The 21,561-nt window shown below is 63.2% G+C and overlaps 1 protein-coding gene across 5 annotated transcripts in view; it reads left to right on the forward strand.

Annotated features, from left to right (window-relative positions):
- The window catches only part of GSE1 (Gse1 coiled-coil protein), a 388,172-nt gene that overhangs the window by 90,312 nt on the left and 276,299 nt on the right, over positions 1-21,561 (forward strand). The gene's annotated exons all lie outside the window — the stretch shown is intronic.

The following is a 21,561-nucleotide window of genomic DNA, read 5'->3' on the forward strand; positions in this document are numbered from 1 at the left end:
AACATCCGGGCTCTTGGCCGTCATTTTTTGTAACCATTGCTTTACGTTGACTGGGTGGCCCGCCTGCCTCCCGCTGGGGTTGATAGATGTTAAAGCCTTTCTCCCTCCAGCCTTGTGAAAGTTGCTTGTCTTTTGGGGGACCCGCGGTATGTACAGGACCGGGTTAGAGCTGCCAATCCAAGAACGTCGAATGTCTGAGAAAGGACCGGAGGTGTCCTGGTAGCCGGCTGGTTTGATGACGAGGACACGGAGCCCCCAGAGGAACGGGGCTTGCACAGTGCGCGTTGCTAGCAGCCGGGAGGACCCCCGAGGCTCTTGTTTTCCTAGGAGGAGTTTTATCGTGAGTTACTTCTCTCTTCCTGGTCGTACTTTCATACTTTTTCTGTGCCGGGGTTTCTTAAGTCTAGATCCACCTTTATCACCTATCACGTAAGGTTTAGTTTCCTGGTTAATTTGTGTAACTCAGTGCTGTGTTAACACCGGACGCCACATGACTAATCGCCCCCACCCCCGCCACCACCCCCAAACGCACCGGCTTAAGACCACGTTGACGGTCTCTCACGGTTTCTGTGGGTCGGGATTTCGGAAGTGGCTCCGCAGGGCAGTTCTGACGTAAGGTTTCTCAAGAGGTCGGCTGGGTCTGGCGTCAGCTGTGGGCTGACCCCGGGCAGCAAGATTAGCTTCCAAGCTGGTGCCTTCACTTGGCGGGCGGGTTGGGTCCGGTCTACGTGGTGGGTCTCTCCACGGGGCTGCGTGAGTGACCTTGCAACACGGTCAGCAGCTCGAGAGAGCACGGTGGGAGGGTAACACTCTGGTGACCAGTCTTAGAGTCGTGAACTGGCCCCTTGTCGTCGCTTCCGGGCCACCCAGGACCCCGCCCTCATCTCACTAGACCTCCAGCGCCCCCTGCTGGCTCTGTCCCTAACCAAGTGCCGAGTTAGCAGAATCTGAAAACCCTGCTGGGGGGAGGGGGGGGCCTTAGAAGTCAGAGATGAGTGGGTGCCAGCCCTTTGTGCCCAAGTTTCACGTGAATCCCAGCTGGGTCTCTCTCTCTCTCTCGTTTTTTTTTTTTTTTTTTTAGTTTATTTATTTATTTTGGGGGGGGGGGGTGCAGAAGGAGAGGGAGAATCCCAAGCCGGCTCCATGCTGTCAGTGCAAGAGCCTGATACGGGGCTCGAACCCATGAACTGTGAGATCCTGACCTGAGCTGACATCGAGAGTCAGATGCTTGAGTGAGCCAACCCCCCCCCCCCCGCCCTGCCCCCAGGTGGCCCTGGGTCTCTCCCTTTGCCTTCTAGAACCACAGCAGCAGATGACCATTCACACTCTTATTCTGGGGTGTGGGGGCCCCCAACACATGTTCTGAGTTGGACAGAGGGGGTGCCTGAGGGCCCCAGCGAGCTGGCTCGTCCTGAATCCTGGGACGCCCCCCGCCCCCGTCCGGGGGGGCTGAACCGCACCGTGCAGCCTCGTCAGGCCCGTAGCCCGAACCAAGGGGCAGCACCACAGGAGAGAAGAAAATATTCGCAGGTGTTTGCACAGCCGCAGCCGGGTCCTGTGCCCGGGACCCTCCTCGGCCTATTAGCTCAGTGCAGCCCCAGACAGCCCCTGGGGAGTGGATGGGGAACCTGAGGCCCAGAGAAGTGAAGCCTCTTGCCTAAGGCCGCACGGCAAGGCAGCGGTGGAGCTGGGACTCGGCTGCAGGCAGCGTGGCTTCAGGGCTGGTCCTCTTACCACTTCGCCGTGTGCCCTGGGGCGCGAGTAAAATGGATTGGAGGGGGTCGGGCAGGACTGCACGTCTCCTGCCCCTCCCGGCAGGTGCATGCCTGCCCTCCGCTGTGGCCTTCCTCCGGCTCAGAAACACGCTGTTGTGCTTTTTAAGGTGCCCCGGCGCGGGAGACGGCCCTGCGGGTCAGCGGGCTGGGAGCACAGAGGATGTGCCCGACAGGTCCTCCGTAGCGGCAGGATGACTCCTGGCATGTAATCACAGCGTGCGGCGCGGGGACAAAGAACATGACGGCGGAGAGAGATCAGACGGAGAGCGGGCGGGAGAGGGCAGGGGTGGGCGGGAGCCGGGCCAGAGCCCCCGCGTCCGTCCGCTCTGCCCCGTGCCCTCCCCTCTGCTCCTGCCCGGACGCCTCATCCCCAGGCAAGCAGCACCTCCCCGGCCCCCAGGACTCTGTTCTCGAAGCCCCGGTCTTTCTCGTGCGCCAATTAAGGGACGTGCCGGCTTGACGATTCTCGGGGACGAGCCAGCGAGGGGGAGGCGGGGGTCCGGGGACTGGATGTCAACCCAGGGGAGGGTCGTGGTCTGCGGCCTGCTGGGATCGCGCAGGCGGGAGGGACGGTGGGGAAAATGGTGGAATAAGGAAGGGAAGGGCGGCCGATGCGGGCCGAGGGCCGGCACACGGGGCCACCGTGCGGCAAAGGCTGCCTTCCCGGCCGTGTGCGCAGACTGGCCGGCAGGCGGGAGACGGGCATCGCTGAGGGTTCGGTGTCTCCCTCTCTCTGTCCCTCCCGCCCCCCCCCTCAAAAATAAATAAACAGTAAAAACAAATTTTAGCAAGTAGTCATCCACGTAGGTGGACGTACCTGTGCCAGGTGATCAATGATGCCATCACCAGGTGTGACGAATGACGTCACGGGCCCCCTGATGTCACACGCTGAAGGACACAGTGTCGCTTCTGGGCTCTTGCCGCCCACCGTGGCCCGTTTGATTAAACAGGGTGCTTCCTGAGCTCGCGGACTCTGCCCCGGGAGGGGGTTCGGGCCAGCCTCTCACCCCTCGGTGAGTCTGTGCACCAGCAGCACGGCCTCCCCAGAGCTTGTAAGAAATGCAGAGTCCCGGCCCCGGCCCTCGAACAGAACCTGCGCTCTGAGAAGACCCCTGCCCCCTGTGCGCCCCACACACCGTAGAGGCCGCCGTCCTGCTCTCGAGAGCTCTCACGCATCTTCCACACCTGGGAGTGCGTGGTTTTGATCCCCTTTGAGTCTCGACGTCACGAGCAACCACGCGGGAAAGCAGAACGTCAGGGCACGACCCTGGCAGGGGAGAAGCGGACGGGGAAGCCGAGGGCTGTTGGGGTGAGGCCGGTGATGTGGGAGACCGGGGGGTTCTCTGGACTCTTGGTGCACAAGAGCCGAGCGTCCTGACAAACCCCAGAACCCCACCTCGCTCGCCCGGGGGGAGTCAGCAGACCCCCCCCCCCCCCCCCCCGCGACAGAGACCAGCCGAGGCAGAGGGCTCACTCCCCCGAGCTCGTCAGCAGGGAGCACAGTGGCCACTTGGTATTTTCCAAGGGAGGGTTCGGGGGGGTCAGCCCGCACGTTGGCACAAGTGCTCTGTCTCTTTGCCAAGTGACTCATTCGAAACGGGAACATTTATTTGAGGGAACGTGGGACACTGGAGGTCTGGAAGGTGAGATGGGGGTGTCTGTGTCCACATTCCCGGCCGGTACGTTGTCTCCCCAAAAGTCCCTGCCGTCCTCCAGCTCGCCGAGCCGGGGACTTGGCGCCCTGGGGTGTCCGTCCACGAGGTGGGCTTCCAGACGCTGGGCTCTGCACCGGGAGACCCCCGTCCCGACACTACGTTATTGTGGAGCGCCTGGCCCGGAAGGCTGGGTCCTGTTATCATAAATTAAGAGCAGGCACGTCTGAGCTGTAATAATCATCACGAGGAGTTCTCGGGCCTGCCAGAAATTATTTGGCGCTGAGGTTTACACATCTACTGGTCCAAGTGCCCGACAGCTTCAGATGGGATCGCGCGTGCGTGCCTGTGTGTGCGTGTGTGTGTGTGTGTTTGGAAAGCTGAAAGATTGAGGGGCTATTTGAACATCTGTTGTGGCATCACTTGGGAAGTTTAAAGTCGGGCGAGTTTGTGTGATCAGCCAGAGGGGGATGTTTTATTCCCTGCGTAGGGAGTTTTAAAAAAAAGCCAACCAACAAGTGAGTGTTCTCCTGGTCCCTGGGTGGGGGTCTCGGAGTCTCTCAGGGGCCGGGGTACAGAAGCAGTTCCTCTTGAGGATCGGCTGTGGCAAAATGTTCTCCCACCTGGAAGGGCAGGGGGGCTGCGGGTTCGCGGGTCCACTCCACCTCGCCCCGTCCGCACACCCGGCTCTCGACGCCTCTGGTCCCCTCCCCCCCGCGTCTCGGGGGACGGGGACAGCAGATGAGTGTTCTGCGGTGTCACTGAGAACTCTGGCTCGTGCGAGGGACCAGCTGGAGGCAAGCGCTGGGGTCTGTGGGAGACAGATGGCTCTGTCAGATTTGGCTCCCGGAAACTGTGCAAGACAGGTGACACTTGGCGGGGCTGTGGAGGCCTGGGCTCCCAGGGTGGCCTTGGAGGCCGACTCGGTGGGGCCAGGGAAGCAGGAGAGTGGGGGGACCTACTGCCTGCGTGCACTTTGCACCACGCACTCCGGGATTTTGTGGGAGGACCTTGGAGCTTCATGACCACTCATGATCTCACGGCATCCCATGAGGCCTTTAGTGGTTGGCCGTACCCCCCCCCCCCCCGGCCTGATCTCCTCCCCTTACTCTGTTCTAGCTCAGCTGTCTTCTTGATGTTCCTCCCCGACACCACCCGTGTTGCCACCCCAGGGCCTTTGCACGTACGGTTCCCTCCGCCTAGAATGCTCTTGAGAGACAGAGCATGAGCAGGGGAGGGGCAGCGAGAGAGAGAGAGAGACAGAGAGACAGAGAGACAGAGACAGAATCCAAAGCAGGCTCCAGGCTCGGAGCTGTCAGCACAGAGCCTGATGCGGGGCTCGAACCCAGGAGGGCTTCCCAGAAGAGGTGGCGTTTGAAGGAAGGCCGGCCAGGGCGCTCCAGGACGAAAGGAGACCAGATGAATTATTCGAGGAACCTCAACGGTGCTTACAACACAAACACTGCCGTCCCCTCCCACGTGGGACCGTAGTCCGGTGACCCGCCCAGACTCCCAGGCCTCCTCTCCTCCTGTGACCGTCATTCCTCGGAGCCCATAAGGGTCTCTCCTCTTTCGGGAGGTCGGGGATCGATTTCCGGAAACAGCCAGCAGCAGTTGCTGATGAGCTGGGGATACACCAGCTTGTGGGGGCCACGTGGAGAAAAGCCGAGAAGCAAATGTCAACCGATGAGTCTCCTTCTCTGGGGTGACCCCCAACCAGCTTCCAAGGCGGAACCCAGAGAGGAAATACAAAAAGGGGTGAGGGAGGCCCGGGGCGGGGGGCAGACTGTCCGAGAGCTGCGAGCGGGAGGTTTGCCAAGGACGCAGCCGTCGGTCATGCACTCGGCACATCCCCTCGCCCTCCTGACACCGTCTCCTGAGAAGGGATTTCTCATCCCTGTTGGCCTGATGGCCGTCTAGGCCCAGAGAGGCTGACGACTTGCCCAGGGTCACACAGCTAGGTTATAAAGCAAGATTCAAACCTGGGCAGCCCCACTCCCGGGCACATCTGGCCGTGAGGCCTCCTGGCACCTGTTTCTGCTTCTGGCTGTCTCCTGCTCACCCACAAGCCCTTTCCTGAAGCTTCTTTGGAGGCTGCTCCTGACCCACTGAGACCTCCCGGCCCCGCTGAAGCCGCGAGGCAAGATACAGCAAGACGAGGTGGGAGGAGGGGCCGGGGAGGGAGCACTAACTCCCGCGGGGCCAGTTGTGACAGCTGCTGAGGGCTGCGCATGGGTCAGGACTGGAGAGGTTTAGGTGCAGTGAACGGGTCCCCCTGGGGTCCCCACCCATCAGAGCCCCCCCACACACACACACGTACATGCGTGCGTGAAAGCTCCATGCCGCTCATTCCTGTTTCCTGAAGGGACACTTTGCGGAAGGGGCCCCGAGGCCATCCCGGTTCACTGCCTCTCCAACTCCTCACCGGGAGAGAAGTCAAACCCGGAGCCGGCCTGGGCCCCGGGGTCTCCCGCCCGGCGGGCCTCAGGCCCCCCGCCTTTCACGATGGCCTTTCATGGCGGTGCCAGGAAGGGGGGAGTAGGCGGGCTGCGGCCGGGACCGGAGGAATGAGGCGGGGACGTGCCCGCCCTGCCGTCGGCAGCTGGCAGACAGAGGCCACCGGGACGCAGCGCAGGGCGGCAGCGGGCAGGTGGGAACGTGAACAAGTCCCTTCCCTGGCCTGCCCTCCCTCCGGCGGGCCCAAGAGCCGGCGCCCGTCACCGCCAGTGCTGGCCGAGGGTCTCCAGGTGACGTGGGGGCTCTGTGTCGCCTGCTGTCCCTGCCGGGCCTGTCTGGCCGGCACGCGCAGGGCCTGCACCCTGTGTAACCTGGGCGAGGCCTTTAACTTTTCCGAGCCTCAGTCGTCTTCATCTGTAAAACGGGAGGGTTGCCTCGTTCTTACGAAGGTGCCGAGCAGCTGTCCGATGCTTACTGAGTCGCTGGGGAGGCGGCCTCCGAGCCAGGGCCTGCACAGGGGGAAGGGATGGGGCCCCCGGCGGGACGGAGGAGAAAACGCAAGCCAGCGCTCCCTCTCCCCGCGATGGCTGAGGGCCCCCGAGCCCCGGGGTGGGGCGCCCCGACTTCCCCTCCAGCGAGGATGCTTGCTGACCCGGCTGGTCACCGGCTTGCGTTCGCGTCTTCGCGGTGCCTTCTCTGGTGAAGCTGGAGGAGGCCGTGCTTGGGGGACCCGGCCAGGAGCGGGGGGGGTCTCAGGGTGCAGTGCCCCGGGGCGACAGGCCCCCTCTGGAAGGTGGGCTGGGGCTCAGGCCGGCCTGCGTGCCGCACCTGAAGGCCTCCTTCCTGCCCTTGTGCCCAGGCCCAGCGCCATTAGCCGGCCCCAGCTCATCCCGGCTGGCCCGTCTCCGGTACTCCCCTTGCTGACCTCTCATCACGCCTCCTTGTCCACTTTACGCCCCCGACCTGACGTGCCCTTACCTGGCTACCCACCCAGGAGCGCGACGCCCTCGGGGATCCTTCTCCAGCGAGCGCCACCTTGGTCTGGGCCTTTCCGTTCGGCGCTGATGGCAGCCTGCCTTATGCGGTTGACCGCAACGTCAGCGGGTCTCTTTCCTGCACCTGAACGCCTCTGGAGAGCAAAGGAACGTGCTTAAGACCTCTGTCAGTCGGTGGGCGCTCTGCTTGTGATTTGGGGGCTGCCACGTGCAGTTGTGCTAGTGCCGCACTGCACAAGGACGTCAACTGCAGTCCAGCCTCTGTACGGCACACCGGGCCACGCGTCCTGGAGCAAGAAGGCACCTCTCTCTAACTTAAACCTCTCGCTTACACCTGGCTCCCCTTTTTGATCAAAATCTGCACTGCTGAGCGGCTCTGCGTAAAAACTTGGCGGGGGCAGAGGCAGACAGAAAAGAAGAAAGGATGCGGTCCTTTGCTTGCCACCCCGTAGGCTCTGAGGTGCCTTTGCGTTTGTCCCGCCGACCACATGGCCAGGAAGGACTGCGTCCTAGACTTGTCTGCCCCTCCCACGGCCGCCGGGCCAGTGTAGGAACCCCTGCCCAGCCTCCCTTCGGGAGGACGAGCCGGGCGGTGTGTGCTTGCAACTCCGGGGAGGGAAGCAGGGAAGCGTTTCTTCACCGTCAGACCCAGAGCTGCTCAACTCAGAACAGGGGCTGCTGGCCCCCCGAAGAACCGCAAGAACGAGGCCCTTACGTGACGCGTCCCGTGCACATGCAGGGCCTCTAGGGACTCAAGAACCGTCACCACAGCCCCGTGGGGTAGTTGCTGGCATGATCCCAGTTTCACAGTGGGGGAAACTGAGGCCCCGAGTGGGTCTGTCACTCAGCAGAGCCAGGGTCCAGACCAGGTCACCTGGCTGTAGAATCCAGGCCGGTGAGGTGTCCGGGACCCCCAGACCCACCCGGAGCTTGGGTGAGGAGGGGTGGGGAGCCGCAGCCAGTACCCCCCTGCCCCTCCCCTGCCCTCTCGGCCCTGTCCGGCTCCTGCCGTATTTTCCGTCCTTCCTGAAGCAGTCAGGCGGCGCCTTCTGGATTCTTCCTTCCTTTCGAGCAGACCTGTTGCCACCCTGGCGGAGAGCAACGCCCCGCCCCGCCTCCCGCGTGGCCCCTGAGCGCTCCCCCGGTGTGAATGCGGCGCTGTTTGCCCTCGGAGGGCAGATGTGCCCGCAGGCCCGGGGCCACGGCTCAGGCTCGCGGTGTGTGGCCTCTGCCCGGCAGGGAGGCTGGGCCTCGTCCCAGCCCTTCTCCGCCGAGCCAGCCCCAGCTGCTGACTGCGCCCCTGACCCCGGGAGCCCCTCCCCATGCTGTCCTCGCCCTGCAGAAGGCTGGGGGTGGAGGTCAGGGCCGGCACGGCCGTCCATTGGCAAGACGCGACAGGCCGCTCCGTGGGGCCATTAAACTCCCGGCCGGGCTCTGCCCTCCTCCCTCCCGAGCCCAGAACACACTTCCTTGTCACTCTGACCACAAAAGGCTTTTATTTCCCTCCATCTTTTGTTAGCACTGACTGTGCGTTGCCGGGGTCAGGCTGCGGGGACTTAGGCAGGAGTGACAGGCCTGCTCTCGACCCTCAGAGCCCAGTAAAGAGGCCGGAGGTAAACAGAGCAGCCGCCCTCCGGGGCGCCCGGGGGGCTCGGCCGGTTAAGCGTCCAACTCTCCGTTTCGGCGCGGGTCGTGATCTCGTGGCTCTCTCGTGGTTCTCGTGGCCCAGCGCCGTCAGCTTGGGATTGTCTCTCCCTCTGCCTCTGCCCTTCCCCTCCTCGTGCGCACATGCTCTCTCTCTCTCCCGAAATAATAAGCATTAAAAAAAAAAAAAAAGAATAACTGTCCTCAGCCTGGGAGGTGCCATCGTCCCACATCTGTGGCTGGTTGCTGTGCCTCCGCGGGGAAGCTACTCAACCTCTCTGGGCTTTGAGTTCTCATCTGGAAAACAAGGCTTCTCTCGTGAAGAAGTTTTTGCGTTTGCGTACAAATAGCATTGTTTTCTGTTTTGTTTTTTTCATCAGCTCTCTTGGGGTATGACATGCAACAGGGTGTGGGTTCCTGGCACGCCTGGCCCCCAGCACCTGCCTCTGGGTCTGCGGTGTCCTCTCAGCGACTCGTGTGGGTCTGGCCAGCCCTTTGTCCCAGCTGCGGGGTACCCCGCGTGTGACATCTTGTCCCTGGCGCTCTGCGCTCATGCAGGGGACATCCTCATGGGGGGGGGGGTGGCGGCTGAATTTCTGGGGGACTTGGCCAAACCGGTTGCATTGGCCTCTCCTCTTCCAGGAGGGTGGGAGACAGTCCAGGCCACGTCCTCACCATTGTTCACCCTCAGCGTTGGGCACTGGGACTGGAGGGGGGCCCCGTCCCCGTCTGCAGGTGGCAAGAGTATTTCCTTGGGCAACGTCCGGTCATCTGCAGGGCATGACGAACGTCCCCGTGAAACGGAGTGGCTTAAATCAGCCTGCATTTCACCGTGACCTCCCAGCTTCTGGAGCCTGACTGGGCTCAGCGGGGGGCTGGCGCTCAGGGTCTCTCATGCGGCACGGTCACGGCGGCCAGGCCTGGGGTGGGGGGGACCGATCTTAGTGAGCGGAGAGCGGCGTTTGTAAAGCCCTCCCGTGTCCATCTAAGGCCGTTTTCGTTTTCAGTCACACCTCATTCGTCACCACCCGACGGGGAGCCCCGTCGCCAAGGCTTCGCCGGCATCTTTGAGATTTGAAGTCCCTTCTCTCCCTCTGTCGCTGGCACCCTGGGGGTTTTGTCATCACCCCCAGAGCTCATTTGGGGGAGCCCTGTGACTTGGAGGTAAATCGCTCTCCTGCATCTAGAAACACAGGGACAAAAGTGAGAAACGGGCCTGGTCACTTTGAGCTCGGTTCAAGGACTGCATCCCGTGAGCTCACGTCAGGACGGGCCACGTACAGGAGGTGAGAATCTCCTTCTCCAGGGGGGCCTGGACGCCATGTGCCTCTCAAACTGTAAGGCAACTCACGTCCCCTGGGATCTCGTTAGAAAAAGCGGGTTCTGGGGGCACCTGGGTGGCTCAGTCGGTTGAGCACCCGACTTCGGCTTGGGTCACGATCTCACGGTTTGGGGGTTCGAGCCCCGCGTCAGGCTCTGTGCTGACGGCTCGGAGCCTGGAGCCTGTTTCCGATTCTGTGTCTCCCTCTCTCTCTGACCCTCCCCCGTTCATGCTCTGTCTCTCTCTGTCCCAAAAATAAATAAAAAAAGTTGAAAAAAAAAATTTTTTTTTAAATAAATAAATAAATAAACATTAAAAAAAAATTTTAGAAAAAGCGGATTCTGATTCCCCTGGTCTGGGTGGGCCGGGGACCCTGCAGGTCCGGCAGCTTTGGGGACAGAGCCGCCGCTGGCTTGTGGAAGCCTTGCTCTCCGAGGTCAGGAGCCTAGACCTGTTGTCTGCCGCCTCCTCCGAGATGTCCCCAGGGGACACACCCAGGGTGTCCAGGAAGCGACAACTTTTTCTCTCCACCCTTCCAACCTGGTGACCTTCCAAGGTCTCCCAGCTCAGCCAAGGCGTCACCCCTGCCCACGTCCAGCCCATCCATCACCCGCCCGCCCGGGTGATTCCAGAATGTTCCTGAGTCTCTCCTTCACGCCCCATCTCTGCCACAGCTGTGGTTCCAACCGTACCTGCCGAGGGACTCCGGCCGAATCTTGGCCAGAACACTAGCAGGCAAGATGTCACCCCGGATGGTCGGAGATTCCCCCCTCGGAGTCCCCTAGGGGGCAGGGCCGTGGGCAGCAGCCCCCAGGACTTCTGTGCTCGGGCCCCGGCGTACCCTCCCGTGGCAGGTGGACCGACACGTTCGCGTTTTCACCGCTGTTGCCCAGGGGCAGGGGTGGGTGGGGTGGGGTTGCACCTGCCTGAGCGTCCCCGATGTGGGCCTGTAGACCCCCAGGGGTGCTTGGGAGCCTCGCTGTGCCGTCCCAGGAGAGGACTTTCCCGCAGGTCCCAGGCGGGGCTCCGCCTCAGCGTGGAAATGGGAAGCGGGGAGAGGTGCCAGGGCCCCGCGGTAGGTGCCAGACTCCTCATCCCCTAAGGGGGGTGAGTGGTAGTCCTTACGAGGGGCAGGGGAAGCGTCCTGGTGGGATCGATTCCGTGGGTGACAGGGGGTCGTTCGCAGCTTTGACAGTCAGGTGACACCTGACTTCTTCCCATAGACACCTCTGAATCACCCGCGGAGGGGCCAGCAGGGGCGCTTAACGGCACGGCCCCCACCTGCTCTCACACTCCACCCGCAGACCCTGCCCGAGAGGCGGAGGAAGGAGCTGAGACTCGCTTCCGGGGCCGCCCCTCGGGGACCCTGCCTTGAGCTCAGCCGATCAGGATCCCCTCAGCCCGGGCACTGGCGCCCTGTGGCCGCTTCACAAGTGCCCCTGACCTTGCCGGCTAAACAACACCCCCTGAGTCGCCTGCAGCCCCGGAGGTCAGCGGTCTGACGCAGGTCTCGCTGGGCTGACCCCAAGGTGTGGTTCCTGGAACCCGCTTCCTGGCCTCCAGCTCCCGGCCGCTCCTTCTTCCAAGCCCGAAGCCCGGCGGCTCTCCCGCCCGCTTCTGTTCGTGGTTCTCTCTCGCCTCCGGGATCACCTCGCCATCTCACTCACATCTGCAAGGTCCCTTCTGCCATATGAGGTCACATACGTACAGGCTCGGGGCCTAGAGCGGACTTATCTCGGGGGACCGTTACTCTGCCTGCCACAGCCGGCTGACCGGCGGCCCGGGGGCCCCGGGGACCCTCCCGCCCTGAGAAGGGGGTGTGGGCTGGCTGTGAACCTGCCACCCAGGGGCCGAGGGAGCCCCGAGCCAGGGGTGGCCTGGGGTGAGGCCCAGGGCCGATGAGGCAGAGATCCGACCTTAGGTGAGCACCTTCTGTCTCTCAAGGTCGACGGGCCTGAAGTGCCGTCTCTGTGGCACTTTGCGGCCAGCCTGGGCAGTGGGACCTCCTGGGATAGAGATCCCAAACGCCGGGAAGTTGCCCTTGGGGTCTGGGACACCCTCTTCAGCTGGCTGATGTCCTTGGTCCGTGTGAAAGGGTCCCTGGGAGGGACATTGCTTTGTCCAGCCCTGACGAAAGAGACCTCATCATATTGTAAAGTAATTAAACCGATTCAGGCCCTGCTGATGGAAGGGCTTGGGTGTGGATGCTCCACTGCGGGTGGTGAAGAGCCCACAGGATGGGCTCAGGGGGAGTCTAGGTATTTTCGTACGTGGCGTTGGACAGTTTTCCTTCTTGGCTGTCAAGGCCGGTCCCCTCCCCCACCGGTGCCTATGGCTGTAGGCACCCCCTCATCTCTCCGTGTCTCACTGACATTCCACGGCCAGCCCTGCACCCTCCCACCGTGTGGCTTTACCTTCTGGTCAGTGAGTTCGTTTAGCGGACGTGGACCGTGCTGGTAAGACAGTCAGACGTCGCCTTTGCGCACTCATCTTTAGGAAGGAAAATGCGTTTGGGGTTGACCTGGCAAACCGAGGAAATAGGCGGGCCAAACAGCACCTTGGCGTTTAACAGCCTTGGTCCTGAATGTCAGCAGGTGCTGAGTCTGCTCTGCGGCAGAGCAGAATTCCCGTGTCGATCTGGGAATTGGCTGGTCTTCGGGGCAGAAAGCTTCCGGGGGGCAGAGCTGGGGGCAGAACCCAGGTTCCTGGGTCCGGGACTGTCGTGCTTGTCCCATCGGGCCTCCCTGTGTACCCCCAGCCAGCAGCCCTCACCTGGCCACTGAAGCTGCGTCCTTGACCGCGTCAGGCGGTGAGGTCGGGCGACTTGCCCGAGGCTGCGGGGAATGTCCTAGAGCAGGGCTGCCTTCTGGCATCCAGGGAGCTTGCTCTTGCTTTCAGGGCTCAAGGGCAGCGTTTTCCATCGGAGACCTCTGGCCTGCGCCTTCCGGCACAGAAACGAAAATGGTTTTCGATGCACTCGACCATGCTGCTTTTTATCGTATTAAGATGTCATAAGGTTTGCCATTTTAACCGTCACACGTAGTTTGCGGCCTTAGGTGCCTTCACGGCCTTGCGTCGTCACCACCCCTGTTTCCGAGACTTTTTCATCTTTGCAAACAGAAACCCTGGCCCCATTCAGTGATGACCTCCCCCCGCTCCCCCAGCGCCAGCTGCCGGGAACCTCTACTTTCGGTCTCTGTGACTCTGCCTGTTCTGGATATTTCGTTTCGCAGAATCTCACGATATTTGTGCTTTTGTGTGCGGCCTCTGTCCCCTCAGCGTGGTGTTTCTCAGACTCGTCCCGTTGAGCCTGTGTCGTCCGGACGTTATCACTCTTCACGGCTGAGTAATATTCCATCGTGCGGCTAGACGCGATCTGTCGACCCGTCGTCTGTTAAGGATTGCGTTTTTGAGCGCTCCCCTTGCACGCGCCTTCCTTCTCAAGGCCCTCGCCCCCCGAGGGTGCAGGAGGAGGCTGGAGGGTCTACACGGTGAAGAACCTGGGCCCCACCACCTGGCACGCTCTGCCGAGCCAGGACATACCTCGGTGGTTGCACTCCGCACCCCGTGCCTCGAGCCCCCGGCCCGGCTGCCCCCTGGCATTTGGGGGCGCAGTGCCCCGGAGGAGGAGGAGAAGGAGGCAGGGTCGCAGTGCTGGTCCCCAGGACTGACTCACTTCTCCGGCCTTCTTGAGTGTGGGATGAGAGCGTTCGCTGACAGGGTCCAAGTTTACCTTCCTCCGGGGCTGCCTCCGCCCTGCATCCTTGCGCCACGCACGCCCCCTGCACGGGTCCGGCCGATGGCTCTCTGCAGAGGCATAAAACCTCCCCAGAGCCGTAGGGCTTGCCCGGGACCGCCCTCGCCTTTCCTTCCCCTCGCTCACACGGCGCCTTGACGTTTGGAGTCAGGGAGGTTGCCAAGCCCGCTGCAGGAATGTTTATGGTCGAACCTCCCAAGTTGAGTCCCTGTTGCGTTTTACAAGCCATGTGGGCCTCGCACGGCGTTGCCCTCGGCGAACGTCTGCTAATAACCCAGGCGGTTGGCAGAAGTGGCCTTCACCGGGGTGGGGGGAGATGTGTGGGATCACTGGGGGGCACTGGAGGGGAGCCCCCGGAATGGGGCGGTCCCCGGGAGATGGGCTTTAGGGATAATGAGCGGTGTCCAGAAAATACAGCCCCCTCTGAAAAATCTGCCACGGAACACAGACTTTTTCTGCCCTGGCTTGTAGAAGCCACAGCTTAGAAGAAATGAGACGGGGCGGGGGGCGGAGGGGGGTATCCTGAGCCACCCTAAATGGGCAACAGACAGGAAATCCACCAAAGGGATATTGGGGGGACCAGCCTGACTTGTCTCCGCTTCGTGACTTCCAGGTGGGACAGTCTCCGGTTCTGTTGCTGTCTGTGTCTTACGTGTCTGTGGCCTTGCACGTGGGACCTGTCCCCACCCCACCCCCACCCCCCCAGCCTGGGCACAGCTTCCTTCCAGCTGGCCCAGAGACCCTCTGTTTGTCTCAGGAGATGAGCACAGCCAGGAGCCCACCGCCTCGCCCTCCTCCCTGCCCGCGCATCCCCGGGCTGACAGTCGGGCGCCGTGCACGAGCCGGCTGCTGCCAGCGTAGCTCCCGGTGACATGGGTGACAGAGAGCAAGCCTCTCTGGGCTCCGTGTGCGCCCCGGGCAGACGGCTCTGCCCACCTCGGCGGGTCAGAACATCCAAAGCCCAGCAGAACCCTCCAGGCAGGGGCCCTCGCAGACCTGCCCTCCCAGCGGAGCTGCGCGGCGGCCTCCGAACAGCTGTTCACGGCTACCCCGGGTCCTCAAACCTCCCGTCCCAGTTTCCCACCCGAGACACGGCCCCGGCAGGGAGAGAGGAAATAAAAGGGAGGGAGAGCGAGCTCGAACGCACACTCTAATCTTCGCTCGGTGGCTCAGCTTTCAGGAGCCCCAATTAATCACTATTAATTTAATCCGGGATGACTCAGTCGTCCCGACAAGACTCAGCCACGATTTATCCCACCTGCTAAGGGACGACCTTATCAGAATTCAATGAATTCGTCATTGCGTTAAGCGAGGACCCTAACGAATCTCTTGTCTGCCCAGTTTACTGAGTGATCGTCGGCCACAAATGGCTCCCAGCCTCCCCGCCCCCACGGCGCTGCCATCAGGCCTCTCACGGACTGGGGGGGGGGAGCCTGGGGGGCGCCGCACTCAGGCAGGAGGTCCCAGCCTGCCCCCTTCTCCAGCATCCAGTGAGAGACGGCGATTCTCCGCTCTGTCACCAGCCGTGTTCTCGCAGGCATTTGGGCGGCAGGATCACCAGGGGCGCCGATTGGAAATGGGGTTGCGGGGCCTCGCCCCCCCCCCCCCCCCGGGAGCTTCTGGTCGAGAAGGCGTGGCCGGGGGCCCAGGAGGGTGCGGGTTTACCCAGCAGCCCTGGGGATTCCCGTGCGGGGCCCATACGTCTCAGCCCGAGAGCACCGTGAGCCCCTTGAGGCAGGGGCCTTGATGAGGCTCAGTGTGTTCGTCAGGACAGGCGAGGCCAGCTGCTGTGACAAACAGCCCCGCACCCTCACGCGTAACGCAGCAAAGCTTACCCTCATCCGGGCATCGTGGTTCAACGGGGGGTCGAGGGGGGCCTTCCGTGAGATGGCTCGGGGCCCCGGGCGCTGTGGTCTCCCGGGGCCTCGCAGTCCCCTGCCGCTGGCCCAGCTGCCAGATGGCGGGAGAGGGTGCGGTGGTGACGTCACTTCCGCTTCCACCCCGCTGGCCGGCTCAGTCCAGCTCGAGGCGAGGGGTGGGGGAGATACTGCTTAGCTGTGTGTCCAGAGAGAGGAAGCCAATCTGGTGAGCGTCCAGCCAGTCTCTGCCTCACCCGGGCCTCGGGGAGCGCCCAGCCCATGCCCGGCCTCCGGGCGAGGCGGCCAGGTGACTGAAGGGCTTGCCGTGGGGCGCGTGCCTTAATCTCGGCGGTCACTCTGATTAGGCCGATCCGCGGGGCTCCAGGACTCCCCCCAGCCATGGTAGTGCTCAGGTCGGGGAGCCTCCTGGGAAACGGAGGCCCGTCCTTGGGTTTCGGTGGCGATCACTACCCAGATGTGCCCGGAGTAGAAGGCTGTCGTGACGTCCCTGCTCAGCTGCGGTCAGCGGGTGGGGGCTGTCCTCGTCCCCTGCCTGTCCACCTGGTGATGCTGAGCGTCGCCTCCTCCTGCAGGCAGACCTCCCTGTCGCCCCAGGGCACTGAGACGCCCCTTCCTCTGAACCAGACCCGGCACCTGTGCTCCCAGGATGTCCGCCCTGCACGTGGGCAGCAGAGCCCAATCCTCGCAGCGCTTCCGCAGTCGTTGAGCGTTTGCTGTATGCCAAGGGCTCTACCCGGACTCACTCTTTTGGCCTCCACAACCACCCTGGCTAGCAGCTTCTGCGGTCACTCGCGCTTTATGGACCAGGGAGCTGAGGCCCAGAGAGGTGAAGCGGGCTGCCCAAGGCCACACAGCTCAGCAATTACAGACCGGGTTACAAGTACGAAGGCCAGGAGCGGGGCCGTGGAGCCAGGCGGCCGGTTCACAGCCGACGGCACTTCTCAGGCTCCAGGAGACCCAGGGAAACCGGGCCCTGCCTCAGTTTCCCCATGACTGAAATGGGCTGCGAGGGTTACAGGAGAGGAAGTATATGACCCACCTGGCACGGGGAGTGCCCAGTAAGTGTGGCCACTGCCTGGCCCTGCTTGAACCCCGAGTCCCTTGGAAACTCTGAGCACAAGGGCTGTACCCTGTGCTTTTCCAGGCGCTCTGCAGAGCCAGCCACGGCATCCTTAGAGAGGAGACGGCAGGAGGTGCCTCTCTGCGGGCCAAGCATATGGGACCGGGCGGCCGCTGTGCGTCCTGCACCAGATGTCCCCAAATCATGGAATGTCAGGGCTCCCAGGAACCTCAGAGACAGCCTTCCTGTTCTGTGGTGGGGAAACTGAGTCCCAGAGGGCGGAGCGGATCAATCGCATCACATCTACACATTGTGTGTAGAGCTCTGAGTAGTCCCCCGGCTGATGCCTAGGCTTGTTTTCTTTGACGACCCACAGCCTGGGGAGGACGGGCACTCTGGTGGGGTGGGGGGCCCTCTCCGGAGGTCACTGGGCCCCCTCCCGGCATCACAGGGGAGACAGGGTAGCCGCCGGGAGCAGCCCCATTCCGTGTGTCAGGAGAAACGCCAGGCCCGTGACTTCGGAAAGGCAGGGAAAGGGGGCTCTTGGGATTGGAGACCCCGTGAGCAGCTGCCCCGGTGGGGGTCCCTTTGCCCCGAGCCGACCAGGCCTGGCATCAGCTGAGACCGTGAGAAGCCGCCGGCTGGCAGCTGGGTGTGACCTTCCCGCTGGACCCAAGCAGCACGCACGGAATACAGATGGGGCAGGCCGGGGCGCTCACGACCTCGCCGGGAACAGTGTCCCTAAAACGTCCCGCGGCTCTGGATCCTGCCCAGATCCGTTTCCGAATTCTCCGCGCGTGGGGCTGGGGACAGGGGGCGGGTGTGGATGCTCTGGAGCCCTGGCCCGGCCGGCAGGTGCGCAGGAGGGCGGCCCGACCAGACAGCGAGTGCCGGGAGCCGTGTGGCTCCAGAGCGGGGCGAAAGGGTCCGCGATGCTTCGTCCCGGGCGGCGTGGCCGTTGTGGCTGCAGACTGGGTGCGTGGTGTGGAGTGTGAGTGATTTGTTCTGGACGGGGCCGAGGGCTCCCCTGAGACTGCTAGGGGGCCGAGGGCTCCCCTGAGACAGCTAGCTTGGCAGTTCAAGGCCGTCCAGACAGGGGCCTGCATCCACCCCGGCGCGAGGCCGCACCCAGGCCGATTCGGGGAAGCCACCGGAAGCGGACAGGGTAGCTTTTAGGCCAAGCGTTTTCCAGAGAGAGGAGAGCGGCCGGACGGAGAGGCGGTTCACCGAGAGGGAGAGAGGGGGCTCCCGGCCCCCCTGCCCGTTAGGCCCTGGGGCACCAGCGCTGCTTTGGGGGAGAAGGAGGGAGGCCCGGCGTCCAAACCCAGCTCGCGCCTTCGAGTATCCCAGCCCCGAGTGCCAGGTGCGGGGTCTGCAGGGCTGGGCCGCACAGCCAGGCTCTGTGCTGAGGCAGATGGGCCGCCCCAGGCGCGGGGAAGGCTCGGCCACGGTGCACCTGCTGACACGCGGCCCCTAAGGGGCTTGAGCCGGTCTACGCGGGGTGGGAGGCGGGTGCTCCCCATCGAGGCTGACAGCTCTCTGCCAGAGCCTCCACCTTGCCCTCCTTCCTCTGCCGTGTTCTCTCTGCTTCAGCATCCGCAAACGTGGGAGGAGGTCCGCAAGGCGGCCCCCCGCCCCCCACCCCCAGGCCCAGGCTGGGCCGTGTGCTGGGAGCCCTCACGGAAGTCCGAGCGGAAGGCTGTGACGCTCAAGTTGAGGTTTATGATCCTGAGCAGGATGGGCCGAGGCGAGAGGCACACGGGGCAGGGGGCCGGCTCTCGGCCGCCCCCTCCCGGCGGGATCAAGACAGTGTTGACCCCTCGCGGCGATGAGGGTGACCCACCCATATGGCGTGCTGCCAGCTGGAGATGCTCCCCCGAGCCTCAGTGTCTGGAGATGGCTGACCACCCAGGTGGCCCACCCCCCCCTCCCCGGCCGAGAAATCACTGACGCATGGACCATGCCGTGTAGCCCACGGCCCCAGGTAAACGAAGACACTCTTGCCCAGGGCATCCCAAGGACCCGGAGGTCACCTCCCAGGAGCCAGAGGCAGGGGACCAGACCTCTCTGGGCGCTGTTCATTACTTGGGACTTTTAGCAGTTGGATTCAGCTCTGTTGAAGCCAGTAGAAGTCTCTCGAAGGGAAGGATGTGGTAATTTCCTCCCCAGTGGTGGGCCAGCAACTCCAACGGCATCCTCCGGTGGCAGGGGGAGGGCAGGGGAGGGATTTGGCCATGAACTTCGAGGAGACCCTGAACGAGCGTCCGAGGGTCTGTGTCCTCATATGTGAACTAGAAGGTAGAGCTCCTGTCTCTCTGGACTCAGAGGAGGTGCCCGAAGGGGCCCTCAGGACCTCACTGCCGCGTGGCTGATAGCTCGGTGGTGAGGGCCTGGGGGTAGGAAGGGCTGGCTGGTCCCCTCTGTGCCGTGGACCCCAAGCCCAGCCCTCCAGGAGGACCCTGAAGGGGCCCTTGGGGGCAGCTGGGCCAGAGAGCACATTTTCCTTTTTCGGACACTGGAGCGAGTGTCGAAACAGCCTCTCTGCTCCCAGGCCTGGAAAGCCATCCTGGGAAACGGACACGCGTGGTAAGCCGCAAAGTGCACGGCTGACCACAGAGAGGAGGACAGAGCCTTCTTTTCCACCGTTGGAGAGAGGCTCCCAGGACTATCAACGTTCCTACGGCGATCAGTCCTTAACAGGAAATCTTTCTTTCTTGTTTATTACAACCGACTCCCCACCCCCCTCAACAGGTCTTTGAGAGGCAGGCCTGGCTTTCCACTCCTGCGTGTACCCCGAAAGAACAGAATATATACGTTCCAGTAAACAGTTCTCCGATTCTGCAGGCCAGACAGCCGCCCTGCGTGTAGTCTAAATCAGAGAGGTTGACCAGAAGCCTTTTTGGGGGGGAGGGGGGGGGGGACACGAGGGCAAGTTCAGCATTCTGAGATCCCACAAGGGAAGGTTCCCCCGGCTGGGGACCGCGCTGTCGTGGATGGGGTGACAGGCATTTCTGCCGGCTCGGGACTCCGGAGGCGCTCGGACGGGTGCGTGGCGGTGCCGGCGGCCTGATTCGGTACGGCGGTTAGCGGGGGCTCCGGAGTTGGCCCGGGAATGAGGGTTTGAAGCCGCGGGCCCGGGTGGGACCCGGGAACCTGCGTCCCCGACAAGCTGCCCGGAGGGATGCTGAGGCTGTGGGCCCGGGGCCCACCTTCAGCTGCTGCTCTTTCGAGCTGGCACTCGGGAGGGTCACTGTGCCGGGCCCCCCGCGTGCCGGGGCCTGGGGGTGAGGCGCGGACGCGGCAGAGAAGCGCCCATTGTGCCCGTGGCAGCTGATGTGGTTCCAGCTGGTGGAGAGGCGGGCGCCCCCTCCCCCGCCCCGGCTCGGGAACAAACATCTCTTCTTACAAAAAAATAGAAAAGGAGAAGTGACAGGGGCCGTGGCCGTGCTTTCCACATGACCTGCCGGGGAACAGAGCGCGTCTTTGTTAATCCAGCCGTCTGTCGGTTGGCCTCTGCATGGAGGCATAAGCCACTTAGCGCCGCCTCACCCCTGACCCGCGTCGGCGCTCGGCTGGGCCCCGGGCCCGGTTGGGGGGGGCCTGGCCTGCGCCCCCGCCAGCTGCCCCCGGTGCCGGGGGGAGGGGGGCAAGCAGAGCCGTCCTGACTGTGACGAGGGAGGCCCCGGGGAGGGGTGTGCCCTAGCGGGGGCGCCGTGGGGCTCGAGCATCACCCGAGGTTTTGGGGCCTGTAGCTTCTGGGGGCCTCAGTTTCCTCCTCAGGGAAATGGGAACAGTGGCCATGGCTACCCCGCACTGGGTGCCTGTGAACTTAGACGGGTTAAGGTTTGCAAGTCAGCCGGCAGTCCTCGAGAGGGAGGTGTGTTTATTAAACTATCTTTCCCCTTAATATTTTCATCGCTCTACCCTCTCTTTTCATAAGCATGGGATCAGCCTTCCCTACCCACCGCCTCCACTCCCCCTCCCCTCCTGCCCACCACCCCCACCCCCCCCCCCCCCGGCCCTTCTCTCAGACCCTGTCACCTGTCCTCCCTGTTCCTTCTCCCTCGGTCGCCCTCCTCCCTGCTCCCTGGCGTTCGGACACCCTCCATCGGCCGTCCCCGGGTTAAGGGGGGCCACGCCATCCGGGGTCCGGTGGGGGCTGCGGAGGCCCACGAGGGCAAGGCGAGGGCAGCTCGAGGAGGATTCCTGGCTGGGGAGGGCGTTCCCAGCCCCGTCTGGAAAGGGCTGTGCCCAGTCAGGACGCCCCAGGGAGGGACACCCCACCCAGGACCTCAGGTCGCGCTCCCGCCGAAGTCCTGAGTCCGGAGGTCTGTCCACGGGGCTGGGGGCACACGCAGGGGGGCCGGCGGGACCCCTCTTCTCTGCCACCGCAGCCCCGTACCCTTCAGCGCCTTCCCACTCGGATCCACCTGGGCAGGAACAATCTGAGGCTAAATATAGCCCCCGCCGGCCTCTCCTCCACGGCTGTCAGGAATGGTTGTAGGTCTGTCAAGAAGGATTAGCTCGTCTTCCAGCCGGTAGTGGTTCTGATCGCGGGGGAGGAAGCCCGGGCGGGAAGGACAGCCCGCTACTCCCCGGTGCCAGCCTCCAATTCCAGAGGCCCCACAAGATGCCCCATTTCTTGGGTCCCATCCTCCCCCAGCAGATGGGTGGAGACCTTAAGCCTGGGGCCAGTGACCCAGGAGGGCCAGAGCGAGGCACAGAGGAGATGCCCCCTCCTTCTGCCAGGCGCTGGTCTCACTGCCAGGGTGTCTGGGGGCCCCGGGCGTTCCTGGGTTTATGGCCACATCCAGCCGAGTCTCTGTCTCCGCTGTCACGTGGCTTCTCCTCTGCGTCCCCACCTCTCCCTGTCCCTGTTTCTTATGAGGACATCTGTCATCGGATTTCAGGCCCACCCTAATCCAGCACGACTTTATTTTAACTTGAGTCCATCTACAAAGACCCTGTTTCCGATAAGGTCCCGTTTGTAGGTTCCGGGAAGACATTCGTTTGGGGGGGG

The sequence above is a fragment of the Panthera onca genome, chromosome E2, assembly GCF_046562875.1.
Source record: "Panthera onca isolate mPanOnc1 chromosome E2, mPanOnc1 haplotype 2, whole genome shotgun sequence".
NCBI lineage: Eukaryota > Metazoa > Chordata > Mammalia > Carnivora > Felidae > Panthera > Panthera onca.